The following is a 15,676-nucleotide window of genomic DNA, read 5'->3' on the forward strand; positions in this document are numbered from 1 at the left end:
TAATCTGTAGGTGGGGTATTGAAACTACCAAATTAACCCGCCACCAATAGCTCTTCCATTAAGGTAGAAAGGCTATTACAGCATGTTGTTGACTTGATGGGAAAACATGTGCATGGTCTCCAGGTGGTCTTGCCCCAGTAATAAGATTGCACTGGGATCACTGCCATATGTACGAATGAGTCCATTTCCCCATTTTATTTGTAATGTTAGTTTGCCATGTAAGAGATGGGCTCCAATTCCAGAGGCAATTCTACGCATGAGTGCTTTTTTCTTTTCTTCCCGACATCTTGTCCGTTTGAACCGAACTAAAATGGGAGATAGCTTTGATCCCTTATGAACACCTTATTTTCATCATTCATTTATTTCCCCTTTCTTCTGTTTGTGAAAAAACCGGTGTTCCTGTCTCAATAGTTTCATATATAGCTATCTTCTCAGTGCAATAGCATTTCAGCAGTTGCAGGTTCAGTGAGGCAGTGATTGGTACAATAGGTGGCCTCTTTCCATAAGGAGAGGAATGATTCCTAATGTCAGGAGCGCCTACAGCTTGGAAATTGCACTTCTATCTCACCTCCGACCCTCGCTGGTAAACACTGACAAGCCCATATCTTCCACTCAAACAAAGTGACATCGTTGAATAGTGTCGAGAGGAAGGCATGTAGATATGTGAGAGATTTGTTGTATAAAAGGAATGGGAGGACATTAGTTTGTCCTTGTGGCGCTCTTAAAGGCTGCATATTACATGTCAATGCCCCTTAATCATCCACTGTATCCTGGTGCTGGCTCTTCATGCGCTGTCACTTTCTATCCAGGGACAATGGACCGGATTAAAGTCGCCTTCAGCCACTGTTTGGGCATATGGTCCTAAATAGTGAAACATTAGTACTTAAAGTTGAGAGCATGGAACCGTATTGATCACACGGACAGACACACAGACTATTATACATGACTTAGTCATAAAGTGTGTTTAAAACTTCATGTATACTTCATTTACGAGGTGGAAGTTGTACGTAGGTCTGTTGCAATAATCGCCTAATTACAATTTTTTGGATTCCACAATGCAAATGTTACAAATGTACACACATTTAATTCCATCAGCTGGTTTTAAATCTCTGTGAAACCACATGGCGTAAGAAAGCTTGGCTGTCTAGATCACAAGTCAGTTTCTCTCTGAATAAATACATGAATACTGGCTTTGTGTTTCTCTGTTGCATATTCACTTTGAACATCGAGCCTCCTTTAACATTAGGGAACCACATTTTTTGTTAGATTGGGTCACCCTACACACACACACCAGGTGTATCTATTTAAAATAAATGTGTGTGTGTGTCAGCAGAACTAGAGGTGAAACATTGTTTTAGCAAACAATTGATCAAATTTCATCATGTTGATAAATACCCATTGGAATTAACAACATGAAAAGAGACAATGAAATCATGAATCGTAAAATTATTTGTATGACAATTAATTAAGTAAACAACAAATTGACTGCCCTAGTGGAAAGTTGTTAAACAGATAGTTGCATGAATGAACACACACTTCAGAACAATTCAAGTCACAGTTTCATTTTTTTTTATAGTTAGATATTGCATATATTGTTTTTCAACATTTTGTTCTACAAAGCTGTGTTCAATTTCCCTGAAAATCTGTAGTCTTGAATAACTGGCTTTACACATTAAGATTAGCATTCACTCTTGACTGCAGTCAAGGTCACTGCTGAGATCCTCTCATTCACCTGAGATCCACCATATAGACCCCCTGGTTACTATGGAACAGTTGGAGTCTTTAATTGCTTCGTCCTCTGTTCTCATTTTCTCATGAATATAATTTCGGATCTCAGTGGTGAAGAGGAAGGAGGCTGTAGATGACAGTGCACACGCAGAGCTCCATTTTATGAGCTTTGAAATGGTACATGGAGAGAGATGGCGTTTAAAATTGGTGTTTGCATTTACAATCTTTTTATAACCAATTATTAAAGCCGCTGACCGTTCCCATATTTACCTGCTTACAAGAGTACGGTGGCAAGTGGTCACTATGCCGCTATATACTGGCCATTAACCAGTCTACAGCTCTATACGTAATGCTATAGTTAAATAAAGTGCCAAAAAATAAGAGCGTAAAAGTTCATTATGGGATCATCTTCAAAGTCCTGAATGAAGATCTTTTGATTCTGGACCAGTCTGCTTTGGGCCTGCCAGTCAGCGTTAATAGTGGGGAGTTGAAATGTCTGTAACGTATGCTTGCAGGCATATGTGAAACATTATTTGTCTCGAAAAAGTTTAAAATTATGGTCAATTCGTCACTAAATTACCAGTTTACTTGAGCACAGAGCTGAAGTTGTTGTACGTTTTAGATGATGCTGTAAAACTCTGTGGAAGGAAAAACATGTAAAGATACAAATGAAGCAAACAACACGAACGTCTCCCGTCAAGATATTCCAAAAAGGCTATTACATTTCCCTCCCTCCAGCTGCAGCTCTCCTGATGTTTGAATGAGCGTTGCCAACTGCAAAGCCAGCAGGAGCACGACATCGTGCATCAAAATGAGTCTGTAATGACCACTTAGTTTTCAAAAAGAAGTCAAAGCGACTCTGCTACTGCAGGCAGCGAATGCATCTACAACTAATTTGATATCAACTTTCTCTACATAATGAAATTAAAATATGGATGTCCCGACTTGCATTTTAATGATGTTCTTTACTTTGGATTTTTGAAGTGAATCTCATGTGGTTTTCTGGATAGATTTGACTGTTTTTAAACTGAGCGATTGAGTTCCCCAAACTTATTCCAAAATGCCATCTTGCTGAGCTGCAGACATCATTTTTCAGCAGGCTGATCTGTCAGCAGTTTACTGCCATCATGTAACAATGTTTTGCACTCAAGTTTGAGGTAATATCACTATAAATAATATAAAATATCATGTAGGTGCAGGTGGTACTAAGCAACTTTCAGTAAAGTGTTTGACTGCCTTTCCTTCTGGATCCCATGTCAACACTTGTTTGCGTCTGCAAGGGAAACACTTCCTCTGTGAGCACTGCTTTGTTTAGTTCATATTTTTCCCTATAGCCCTCAGCCTTATTTTTGGAAAAATAGAATACGCTGGCAGTTATAAATGTTTTTATTTTTTATTTTTTTAGGGCTGTGAAACGATTAAAAATATTAATCAGGTTAATCACAGGTTTCTGTGGATTAATCATGATTAATCACATTACCGATATTCTCGGTATATTTTTGTGAGAACATAAAGATTTATGACAAAAGACGGATATATACATTTATACACAGGGGTGCACATAACTTGCTCACCAGTGTGCGCGCATCGCGGCTGAGCTCTATATAAATATATATATACACAAAAATATGTGTACATATACATATGTAAATATATATATTATATATATATATATACATTCACACTATATGCACACACATAAGTACATATATACATAAGTGGCACCCTTATTTCACCTCCTTATCCTGCTTTCACCTGAAGTGGCTGTAGGGCGATACTCGTGTTCGCCAGTAGGGGCAGTAGCGGGTTTTGCCATGACTGGCGCCGTCATTCTTGTCTTAAACAAACAAGTTAGACCAGCATATCACAGGTCCGCGGTTTTTCCGCGGAATTGGGCTACTTTTGAAGTGTTGCCGCGGGTTGAATTTTTTGTCCGCTGGTTCGGGTAGACCTATTTTCCATGCAAATTACATGGATATCTTGAAATAAAAATCCATATTTTAAATTAACTAATTTATTAATACCCAAATCCTACCAAACTGACTCCAGATCAGCACGTACACGCCGACACATCCGCGCACACAGGACTCTCACTAGCACCCCCCCCCCCCCCCTCGTCAACAATGCTCGCCGTGGGTCACTTTTCTATCTCATCATGAAGGAGTTATGCTTAGGACACCAACATGGTTAGCAGCGGTACTGGACATGGACTTTAAAAGCAGTGTATACGGTTTGGCACGGGCATATTTTGAGTTCTGATATTGGGCTGGTATTTGGGCTGGTTTTATTGGCCATTGGGCTGGTTTTGGGCTGGTTTTGATTGGCCATTGGGCTGGTTTTGTCACACAGACCTGGCAACCCTGCAGACTGACCAGCTATCAAGTCACTTCTTGTCAGTGCCTTCGATCTCCGCGACCTTGTCCGTCACCATGGAAACATTGTCACGTGACATCTAAGCGCTTTGGTGCTCGTGACGTCACGGAGCCCCGGACCAGAGTCTGTAAGTAGAAGTGATTTCCAGCAAAGCAGCAGGGATTTGTGAATCGCACAGGAGCGGTGGGCGATAGGCGGTTCAGAATCGCCTACACGGGAGGAGCGATTCATAGGCGAGTATGATTATGAATCGCCGACCTCCCCAACGGGGTGGGACGGTTTGGCGAGAATCACCTCGTGTGATTACTCCTACACCCCATCCCGGGATGGGTTTGGTTCTGTGGGATTCACAAATGGGGCCCTTTTAACCCCTTAGTTTATTTTATTTTATTTTAGTTTAGTTTAGTTTATTTCGATCAGAAAAATATACAACAATCAGAATTCAACAAAAGAAGAAAGTAGCTGACCGAAAGGGTCGAGGCTGAAGCTATCAAGCTTATAAGTGCCCTAACTTTTGATTTCTCAAAAAAACTTATTTCAAAGAACCATATATATATATATATATATTAGGGCTGTGAAACGATTACACATTTTAATCAGGTTAATCACAGGTTTCTGTGGATTAATTATGATTAATCACATATTACCGATATTCTCGGTATATTTTTGTGAGAACATGAAGATTTATGACAAAAGACGGATATATACATTTATACACAGTGTGCGCATTGCGCGCGAGCTGAGAAGAGTTGTTGACGAGGGGGGGGGGGGGATGCAAGTGACTTTTTTTCGTCCCGATGTGCGCGCATACGCCGAATCGGAGCTCTGCGGCGCGCGAGACTGAGATCGGAGTAGTGTCAACACGACACATAGAGACAAAATGACATGCTGCTGGTTAGAGACGACCAACAACAGACGTATTGGAAGCTCATTCTGCGCATGCGTTAAATGCGTTACATTTTTTACTAATTAATCCTGTAATTTAATCATAACGCGTTAACGCGTTATTTTTCACAGCACTAGTTTTTTTAGATGAAAACACGAAGAGTCATTGATGGTAATGTTCTGATTGAAGGTAAGAGAAATTTTTATCAGTTCAAACACGAGAGGATCTATGAAGTAATACTTTGAGAAATAGCAAAGCATGTAGGCCCATTCCACACTCACTGATTGAAATGTTTCCTCTTCACCACAAGAATGTTCTTGGATTCATTAGGAACAGAAGGTGGAACATTGATGGAACCCCATGGTGGCTAAAGGAGAGCACTGATGTCAAGCTCGGTTTCTTGGTCTTGATGAATGTCTTTGTAATGCATGCTTTGAAACTCATTAGCACTCTTAAATGAGTTACATGGTAACCCCGCTGAATTGGTTTAAAGTAATTAGTTCCACCTTAAATTATTCAGCAGAATCCATCAAGGTGGAGAGGGAGAGACATTGAAAATGCACACAGGCTTTATATCGTCATGATCTGGGGCTTAGGAAAGCCGTGGAAATGTTCTAAGAATGTGTGACAAGACTATTTGCTATTGTTTGCTAATGCTACTGCCTGTTTTTTTTATTGACTTTTAAAACTATACCTGTTACAGCCGTATGTAATGGTTCGTATCTGGATCCGAATGCAATCACATGACTCCAGGGATATTTGACCCTTCATTTAAAGCTCCTGTAAACAGCTTACAGAGTAAAGGTCACACAGAAGGCTGGTGGGTTCACCGGGAGTCGGGCTAACGGGTTAAACTGGAACAGGCGGGGTCGGCAACAGGAGATCAGTCCGAGAACAAGTGAGAGTCTGGCATGAAAAACTGAGACAGAGAGAACAATCTGTGCAAGGTGTGCCTGGAAGGGAGGAGCCTAAATAGGGACTTGATTAGTGATCAGAGGCAGGTGAGTGAACAGGTGAAGGGAGTTAAACTGACGAGGTGGGAGTGGCTGAAATAGAGTGGGGAGGGTGTGGAGCTGTGACATTATCAAAACTATGAAAACCAGACCCAGGTTGGTCCGACCTCCCTTAATTGGAAACATCTTCGAACTCGATCTTCATCCTGATTTCAGGGATCATTTGTCATCGCAGTTGTAAAGCATTTGCCACGCAAAAAAAAAAAAAAACAGTCGTATTTTATTTTACCTTATAATGTGATTCAAGGCATGTGAGCAAAGACACATTGACAAGAGAGGTGCCAATTAAAGGCAACACATATTTCATAAGCAGCAAGATTTCACAGGGAGACATCCTAACATAAACAATGTAAACGGGGTAAACACGGTCCATCGTCTTTGACTGTTAGACGTACATCATGGATGTAAACAGACTCCGCCTCCTCCCAGCTCACTGGAGTCCTGCGCTCTATCCTGTGATCTGCCCATCAAGTCGAGGTTGATTTGGGAGATCACGATGGAGCCAACTCTCTGTAAAGATGTCACCGACTTCCCTTTTCTGGTCTCGGCAGAATGTATCTACAAATTGCCAGGAGCAGATTGGGTGGTGTAATAAATAGCCGTAGGTCCTCGCTGGGTTAGCTCAGCTTCCACATCGGCTCTCCGCCCTCTAGACTCCACCTTCAGTGGTGTTTGATACAATCCCTATGTTTTCTTCTCCAATTTTGATAAGTTCAGTGTCCTATCCATAGGAGTTTGTGAAATGACGAAGAAAAGACAGCAAATAAAGGCAACAATATAGCAAAACTACACCTACCTGAACAGGTAAATGACTTCACCTTGCTCGGTTATCACTCTGAGAAAATCTATTCACAGACCAACAGACAGAACGAAAAAGAGAAAAATAAACACCTGGCAAAGGACTGAAAAGCACCTCTCTGGTAGTTCCCTCTACACACACTTACAGTATTGCTGTCGTGGTCGGTAACACGTCTCTGAAAACCGTTTCAACAGAACTTACTTCATAAACTACAAACTAACACATACAGTGGATGACGTTGACTGTTGTGGGATCAGGTTTAGTTCCGTATTACTTTAATGTAGCTGGTATAAACACCAACTAATTCACCATTCACATGTGTAATCCTTTTCCAAAAGTATTAAGATAGATAGATAGATAGATATATACTTTATTAATCCCCAAGGGGAAATTTGTCGTAACAGTAGTAGCACCAATAAACTAAACACACAAGAATAAAAGGGCAAACGGGTGCTTTTCTTCTTATTTTGTGTATCTGCAGTGGTGACGTTTGTGTGTCTGTGTGTGTGTGCAAACTGGTGTGTGTCGTACGTCTGAGTTCATGACTGGCTTTTCGTGTCCAGACTGAGTTAATAAACGGAGCAGGTTCACGACAATTCAGAGACCTCCGGCACCGACGGTCTTTATTTCTTTTTCCATGTTCAAGGACAAGCGCTGCATACAAATTAGAGGTAGGAATAGCACAGCATATACTGCCTAAGGTTTTTAACATCTAAATTGGTTGAATTTGGTATTCAGATAATTCGAGTAAACTGAGTCAGAGCAGCGGGTGTTTTAGAAAAGACTCGGCGGTCGTTCAAGCGGCTGTATACTGTGAGGAGGCCGGCTCTTTGATTTGCTGTTTAAATGGTTGGGTAAATGTTGTATTACTGATTATGAAATGATACATTATAAAGTTTAAATGATGTGTTTTGAAGACCATACTTGAAAACTTGGAGTGTGCATCAAAACTTTGAATGAGCTCTACAGCGTTTCGGTTCTCTCGTCTTAAAATGGGACTTTGGCTTCTTGATGTTTAAGTCAATCAGACAGACCGTCACTTGTTTTCTTCATTGATGATTAATCTGCCATCACCTAAATTTAGGTGATGGAACTGTATCACATGGGAAATATTATTATTAGGGCTGTGAAACGATTACAATTTTTAATCGGATTAATCACAGGTTTCTGTGGATTAATCATGATTAATCACATATTTCCGATATTCTCGGTATATTTTGTGAGAACATAGAGATTTATGACAAAAGACGGATATATACATTTATACATTCTTCTATATAATGGTGCTGCAACTCAGCAGTTATTTAGCAGTTTTCTTCCATATGGAACATTAATACATCTTCATCCTAAACAGAATGTTTAACCCTCCTGTTACCTTTCGGGTCAATTTGACCCCATTCAATGTTTAATGTCGGTGTTCTTTGGGGTCAATTTGACCCCAGGCTGTTTTTCACTGTGTCAAACATATAAGAAATATCAACTTTTTAATTTATTTAAAGGGCTATTTAGGTAGTCAACAAACAAACATAAAGTACCTCACACTTAAACTTGGGAAGCAATATTAATTCTAATAATTTTCTGGAGGTTTTAATTGCTGGGGTCAAATTGACCCCGAGGGTAAATTATGTTAGTAAATGTAAAGGTAACAGGAGGGATAAACAGAACATTTTTCTCGTTTGTCAACCATTAACTCCACCATGATACAATCTAAAGGCCTCTAGTCTTCCTCTAGCAGCTGCTGAGGCAAACTGACTGTGTGGGTTTCCTTCATGAACTGGGCCGTGATGAAAGGGACGGCGGGGACACCGCTGCAAAGCTGAAACCTCACCGGCCCGGACACGGACAGGTGGACAGATTGACAAGTGACTTTTTTTTTGCTCGGTCCCGATGCGCGCGCACGGAGCTCTGTGGCGAGCGAGACGGAGATCGAGAAGTGTTAACGCAACGCGTAATAAAAGAACAAAGACGTGCTATAGAGAACATGTCAGGGGGCGGGCCAATCTCTTTAATGTCATGCGATCTACCAACACTACGCCGCGATCGACTGGCAGGTCGCGATCGACGTGTTGAGACCCTGATCTACAGGAAGTAAAAGTCGTAACAAGGTTTCCGTAGGTGAACCTGCGGAAGGATCATTACCGATGAACAGACCGTCTGCATGAGAGCGGACAGAGTTCAGATTGAAGTGTGTATTGGAAGCTCATTTTGCAAGTGACTTTATTTTCGTCCCAATGTGCGCGCACACGCCGGCATCCGAGCTCTGGGGTGCGCGAGACGGAGATCGGAGTCATGTTAACGCGACACTAGAGACAGAATGACATGCTGCTGGAGAGACGACCAACAACAGACGGATTGGAAGCTCATTCTGCGCATGCGTTAAATGCGTTAAAAAAAATAACGAAGTTAAACCTGTAATTGAATTAACTGAGTTAACGCGTTATTTTTCACAGCACTAATTATTATCCATGTTACTCACTGCTGGTACACTTACAGTATGATTAATACATTTGTCTTTCAATTAATGTTATAAGAGCTTGTTATTCTGCAGTCATCACGGTGTCATCACGGTGTCACCACGGTGTCATCACGGTGTCATCACAGTGTCATCACAGTGTCACCAGGGTGTCATCACGGTGTCATGATCTTTATATGCTGTGGGACTCCTAATGATTGCGATCGATTGTTGTGTTAAAGTGATGCTACAGCTTCCTTACGTTAAACCATGTTTGGTTGCACTGTAGATTTGATAGTGAGTGTGTCCTTTTATTTGGTAACTGCGTGTAGATTTGTTTATCTTGGTCTACATTGCACAGTGTACTTTAAAACTACTGCAACATGTTACATTGTCTGTCATTGGTTTTATGGATAATGTGTGCCTGATTTAAGGATTAAAGCCTGTATTCTTGCATAGATTATGTATAATTTATTTAGTGCATTGTTGAAATTTAGAGCTCATTTGTCACAATGACAATATCTAACAGAGAGGTGCCAATCAAAGGCAACACGTCTTTAAGCAGCCTCGTCGGGATGGGGTCCAGGAGACAGGTAGACGGTTTGGAAGTAGATTGTGATCAATATAATGTGGAAACCACGAACAGTAATCACATCTATCTGGGTCAAGTTGATCACATAAGTAGATAATTATAATATATATCACAGTAAAGATGGTGTCTGTAGTGTAAACACTGTGGCTTTTGGCAATCTAAACAAGGCGTACAGTTTTCTGTGCAAGGGATTCAAAAGTCAGATGTCTGTGAACAGGAAATGATGAGCTCCATTTTGACGAATGGAATGATGCTGAATCAGCTTTCCAAAAAAGTAGAGGTCAATTTCTTACTGGCCAGATAAGAACATTTCTAATATATTGTTTTTCAGATTATCATTTCGTTGGTTAGAAAATCCTCCCCATAAATTGAGAAGAAAACATTAGAGATGAGCATGTAATTACCGAGGTCAACAATATCCAGACCTGCTTCATAAGGAGAGGTTATTATAGTAGTTTTGAAATCCTTCGTGAAAATGTCTACTGCAAGAAATGTTACTTATTCGTCTTGTTGTTATTTTTCAATATGTTACCATTTCTGTTTCCCCTCGTGTAAATGATTCCACCATCTAATCCAACTGACAACTACCTATTGAGCTTTCGTAGGGTGTATAGCATTAGTTCATGAATAGCACAAGGCAAAGAGTTATCTAATCATCATATTCACAACATATTAACATTGTAATGACACCAACATGCCCATAACTGTTTACACATTTACTGTGAGACTTTTGGTTGAGACTTTGCAGGAATACAATAACGCAGCTTGACCAGTGACATTAAACTGGAGCAGAACAGCGGGAATAGCATTGCTGTTGTCTGTGACAGTGCCCACAAATATATTTGGGATTATTAAACCTTTATTTTCTTACATTCATAGCAGTATGGCAACCAGGGAACTTCTTAAAGGTTATGCAATTCCATAGTTGCTTGTGATAAGTAATGTAATTGTCTAATCTTGAAGTTTGCTCTTATTCTTTGTCGTCACCTTTTTAATATTGAACATTGCCTGACGCTCTCCATATTGCTGTAGTACGACCATATCAAAGTAAGATTGTAAGGGCACACTGCAGAAATGGCAGAATACATAATGATTTGGGAGTAACGATGAATGGCATTCAGTAAACAAATGAATCATGATTTAGAACAAGCTAACTGTGGGTCCACAGGTCCGTCTTTCAATCAGAGGGTTGGCAGTTCAATCCCCGCCATAGTCATTGTGTCCTTGAGCAAGACACTTAACTCTGAATTGCTCCCTGTAGCTGTGTTTACGGTGTATGAATGTAACATGATTGTAAGTCACTGGATAAAAGCGTCAGCTAAATGAAAAATTAAATGTAATGATTTCTAACAGAAAATATTTCCTTGTACGTAGCTGCAGTTTTAAGACTAAGATAAAAGAAGCAAGAACCACGATTCTCATTTATCATTCAGCTGTTCGGCTTGGTTTGGTTGGGGTCAGAACTTTGACCACTCGACATGCACCTCCCTGGAGCTCATGTGTTTACGGCTGCTACCTGAAAGAGATGGGTTCCACAAAAATAACAAAAACAGCATTTAATGAATCTTTTAATTTGTTTGAATCATAAGTTGAGAGAAAATAATTGTAAATTTTAAATTAGAAACCCTTTCGTGCATACAACTTTGAAAGGTGAAACCAGAATAATGATACAAAATTGTAAAAAGAAAAATGGCATTTTCAATAAGAGCCATCTTCACTGACATCATTTAAGAGGTTTCCCCATGTTTAAATTGAGATTTAAAATGTATTTATTTTTTGTATATTAAAAACACAAGTATAACGGTTGCTAAGTTGTGAATATATGGAAGCAAAGACGGACTGCTTTAATGTGTATCTCTGTTGCTTTTTCCCTTTTTTAAGCTACACAGGACTATTTAATAGGGATTTGATCTGCTGAATCCTGAGTAAAACATATACTCTAGAGTTCAGTGAGAGTGAGTGGGAGTCAGTGTGGCCAGCAATCGACGTCCATGCTAAAAGGGATGCTGGCATGTTTCTAAGCAACACAAGAAATGCACAAACACACACACAGATCTGTCCAGCAGTGGGAACTGTTTTTCTCAAAGTGTACCACAGCCTCCTCTGATCCCTGATAGTCCTCCATTTCTTTGTTTCCAACTACAAAACAACTCTCCTGCTCCCCACAGAGCCCCACGCCTCCAGTCTCAGGGAGATCAGTCAAGCCTTCACACTTTAACTTCGAGCCATTCTAAACTCCCCTCTCTCCCACTTGCTTTTATTGCAGTTGAAGTAGAAACCAAGTTTAATGAACATGAAGTTTAATTGCTGCTCAGAGGATATGGAGGGTGAAGTTTGTGATCACTGCAGGGCACATTTAGGTAAAGATAATGAAATTGAAGAGTGGAGAGAAAAAAAGGACAGATTGTGAAAATAATTGCCTGATAAATAAACTGACCTAACAGATCTAACACTCAACGTTATATCGCACGCTGACATGTTCCACTTGCACACACATCACCTCACTCTGCCCTTCACTTATTCCTCCCGCTGATCTCCCACAGCCCACTCAGACAGCCCTCTGCATGTCTCCATCTCAGGCCAGCAGCCTGCTTGACATTGTCTCCTCCTTGCTGTCAGGTTAAGATCACAAACTCGTCATTAGTATTCAGGTGAAGGATCGCTCCATGGAGCTGAGTGGGCTTAAACTATTGGCCAAAGTCAGATCAAACAAAGAGCTATTGTGAACAGCAACAACATGCATTACAATTCATTGTTTATCTGTGCCAGTCGGCAAAATATTGTTTTAATTCCTGCTAAACGTATTAATCCTAGGATTTATTTTTCTTGTTCCAAGCTAACTTTATTGTTTACCCAATCTAAAAATGCATTCTAAGACTACCCTTAACCCCTGTTTTAGGGTTTCTGCCACAGTTTTATCACACAATCAGTGGAAAAATATATTTTTGTAAATTGGGTGAAATGACCCCTTAAACAGGGTATGGGTAGTTAATTAATCATCATCAACAATGTCTCTATGTAGACTCAGTCAAAAGTTTGATGCAACCGTAAATGGTCAGATTATGAATAAGAATGAATTTGGAAATTTGTAAAATGGAAAGAGAAACCATGAGACGGACCTTCTTACTTCGGCGTGTGTGTCAAAGCAGAGAGAGGCAGACGATCTGCTGGTTGCACAGATGGATCGGTCAAAAAGTCCAGGAACCACAAGTGGAGAAGATTTGCCTCTAATAGCAGCCATATTTCTTCTTCTCAAAGTCAAAAGGGAAAAACAAATATCTATTTTTGGCGACAATTTGTGGCTAAGAGGCCATAATCAAAACTGATAGCTGTGCAAAGGAAACACAAATCTCATTATGTCAAGATCAGTTCGTATCTCTCTCCAACTTGACAATCTCATTGTTGCGGCGCTTTCCTTTCATCCTGATCTTTACCACATATGAGGTTTTCACGTATGTCACCACTTTGGTGTGCCAGTCAGGATCTGAGAAAGCCAGTAGAGCTGCACTCTATTCACTCATACTGTTAATATTCCGTGTAACGACTCTAACATCTGCTGCCATTTGAGGTGTTTTCCCATAATTTCCCACACACAGTCTGAACCACATCTGTACCCAGGGTAGTCCTCTCAAACTAATGATGCCTGGAATAGAAATGTAGTCCTAAATCCGGTTTTGTTTACCGTGTAATTCCTACTTTCTTTATCGCTCTCTTAATACGATATCGATAAAAAAAAAAAAGGAAGATGTGACCTTATAATGTCTTTCTGAGTCTCTTGAGTCTGACTCGCATGCAGCTGTGGAAATAGTTGACAAATAGATACAGATATGGGCTTTATTTTAATTAGTCCTTTGACAAATTGCAGATATTGACGGCTGTTAATGCAAAGAAACTTCAATTCAGAATGAATTTAATCAGTAGAGTTGAAGTGAAAAGCTACAAGGCCGTCGGCAAACTGCATCGAGCATCTAACCTGACTGCATTTTCAGCTTCACACACACACACACACACACACGATGTGCTTCTTTTGTCCACAGTCTATTGAAGCACACCTCCCAACATGCTGGGCTGAAATGAGTAATGCCCCAAGCAGAGATTATATCGGGAAAGAAGGAGCCGGAAGAATGGTTTCATGTGATGGTAAAGTGGCATTTGGCGCAGTCGATGGTGTGATGGAGAGACGGAGGGAGATAAAGCCCCACTATTGTGATGATCTCTGAGACCACGAGCCATCCCAACTTTCGTGTTGCAGAGAAATGCATCTGTTTATTGCCTGTAGGTCGGTGTGAAAACCGGAGTCTGTTGTGTTCGTGTGGGTCGGGGGTGGTGGAGGGATGAGTTTTTATTCATCCCAGAGCCACGAGCGCTTACAGCCCCGTTGCTTTTACGTCTGTGACGACGTATATTGGAAAATGACTCGTGTGGGTGGTCGATGAAATGAGGATTGCTTTCTTGCTCGAGGAAGTTCATGTCACTCACACAGAAGGAAGGACAAAAACTGGAGATGAATCTGGTTGCTGTCTGGACAACAATAACACAAATGTAAGAAAGACATCATGGGCATAGAATTACGTGGTTTTATTTCATTTCTGCCTTGAAACACTTTTGTTTCCACATGGAAGGAAAAACAATAATTTGAAGCAGATTCAGTCGTTAATGCTGGAATCAATATCGTAGTGTGTGTTGAAACTAGATGAACTAAGGAGCAGCAGGAGACGACTCATTAGGTTTATAACATGTTGATTAGGGATCGGCTCCGGTGTGAGTAAAAGGTATTAATGGTCGTTTTAGGATAATTGATTATATGGAGTGAACCAGGACGTTGCCGTTCACATTTTACATACAAAGAAGCAGTACAATGCATATAGGGTAGGAGCAAAACAATAAATGAATAACTGAGTGGGCTCAATGTAGAGAAGGATTTCCCCACTGGGGATCAATAAAGAGCATATTACAAAAACTATTTTTTAAATGAAGTAATCTTTCTGATTGAAGTTTTATTGAACTCCATTTTCATCAAATTGATGATGTGCAGCACTCTCTGTACAGCTTTGTGTCTTTGTGTGCTTGCTTCAAACCTTTTTAAAATAAGACGAGTCATACACAACACTGTGTATTCATAATGCAGCTGCTCTTTGAGAGGACTGTGATGCTCTGGATAGAGGGATTGGGTTTGCTGGAGATGGGAATTCACGGTGTTCAAAACCAACATCCTGACTGAAAGGTTAACATGCCATTAACACGTGTGCATTGATCATATCCGATAGATAAAGTTGTCTCAGCAGCATTGAAGGGAAATTGATCCATATGCTCAACTAGAACGGGCACTCGGTAGAGCGCATACCTTGGCCGCAGAATTGGCATGAGAATTATGAATTATGAACATTTTGGCATTAGTTGCATGCCAATTGGATAAAAATTGACACATGCATCATATTGCACACAGATATAATGCACATTAATCAATGAGCACATGTTAACCCTCCTATTACCTTTGGGGTCAATTTGACCCCATTCAATGTTTAACGTCTCTAAATAAATGAATGACATAATTTTTTTTGCTTCATATTTCATGACTTTTCCTAATTTATTGGGGACAACTGTGAAAACATAAAATTCCCATGATGATATGTTTACAATGTCCTGAACACAACTTGGACGCATCGGTGTTCTTTGGGGTCAATTTGCCCCCAGGCTGTTTTTCACTGTGTAAAACATATAAGAAATATCAACTTTTTTATTTATTTAAAGGGATATTTAGGTAGTCAACAAACAAACATAAAGTACCTCGCACTTAAACTTGGGAAACAATATTAATTCTAATCATTTTCTG

This window comes from Pseudoliparis swirei, chromosome 4 (assembly GCF_029220125.1).
Source record: "Pseudoliparis swirei isolate HS2019 ecotype Mariana Trench chromosome 4, NWPU_hadal_v1, whole genome shotgun sequence".
Taxonomy (NCBI): Eukaryota; Metazoa; Chordata; class Actinopteri; order Perciformes; family Liparidae; genus Pseudoliparis; species Pseudoliparis swirei.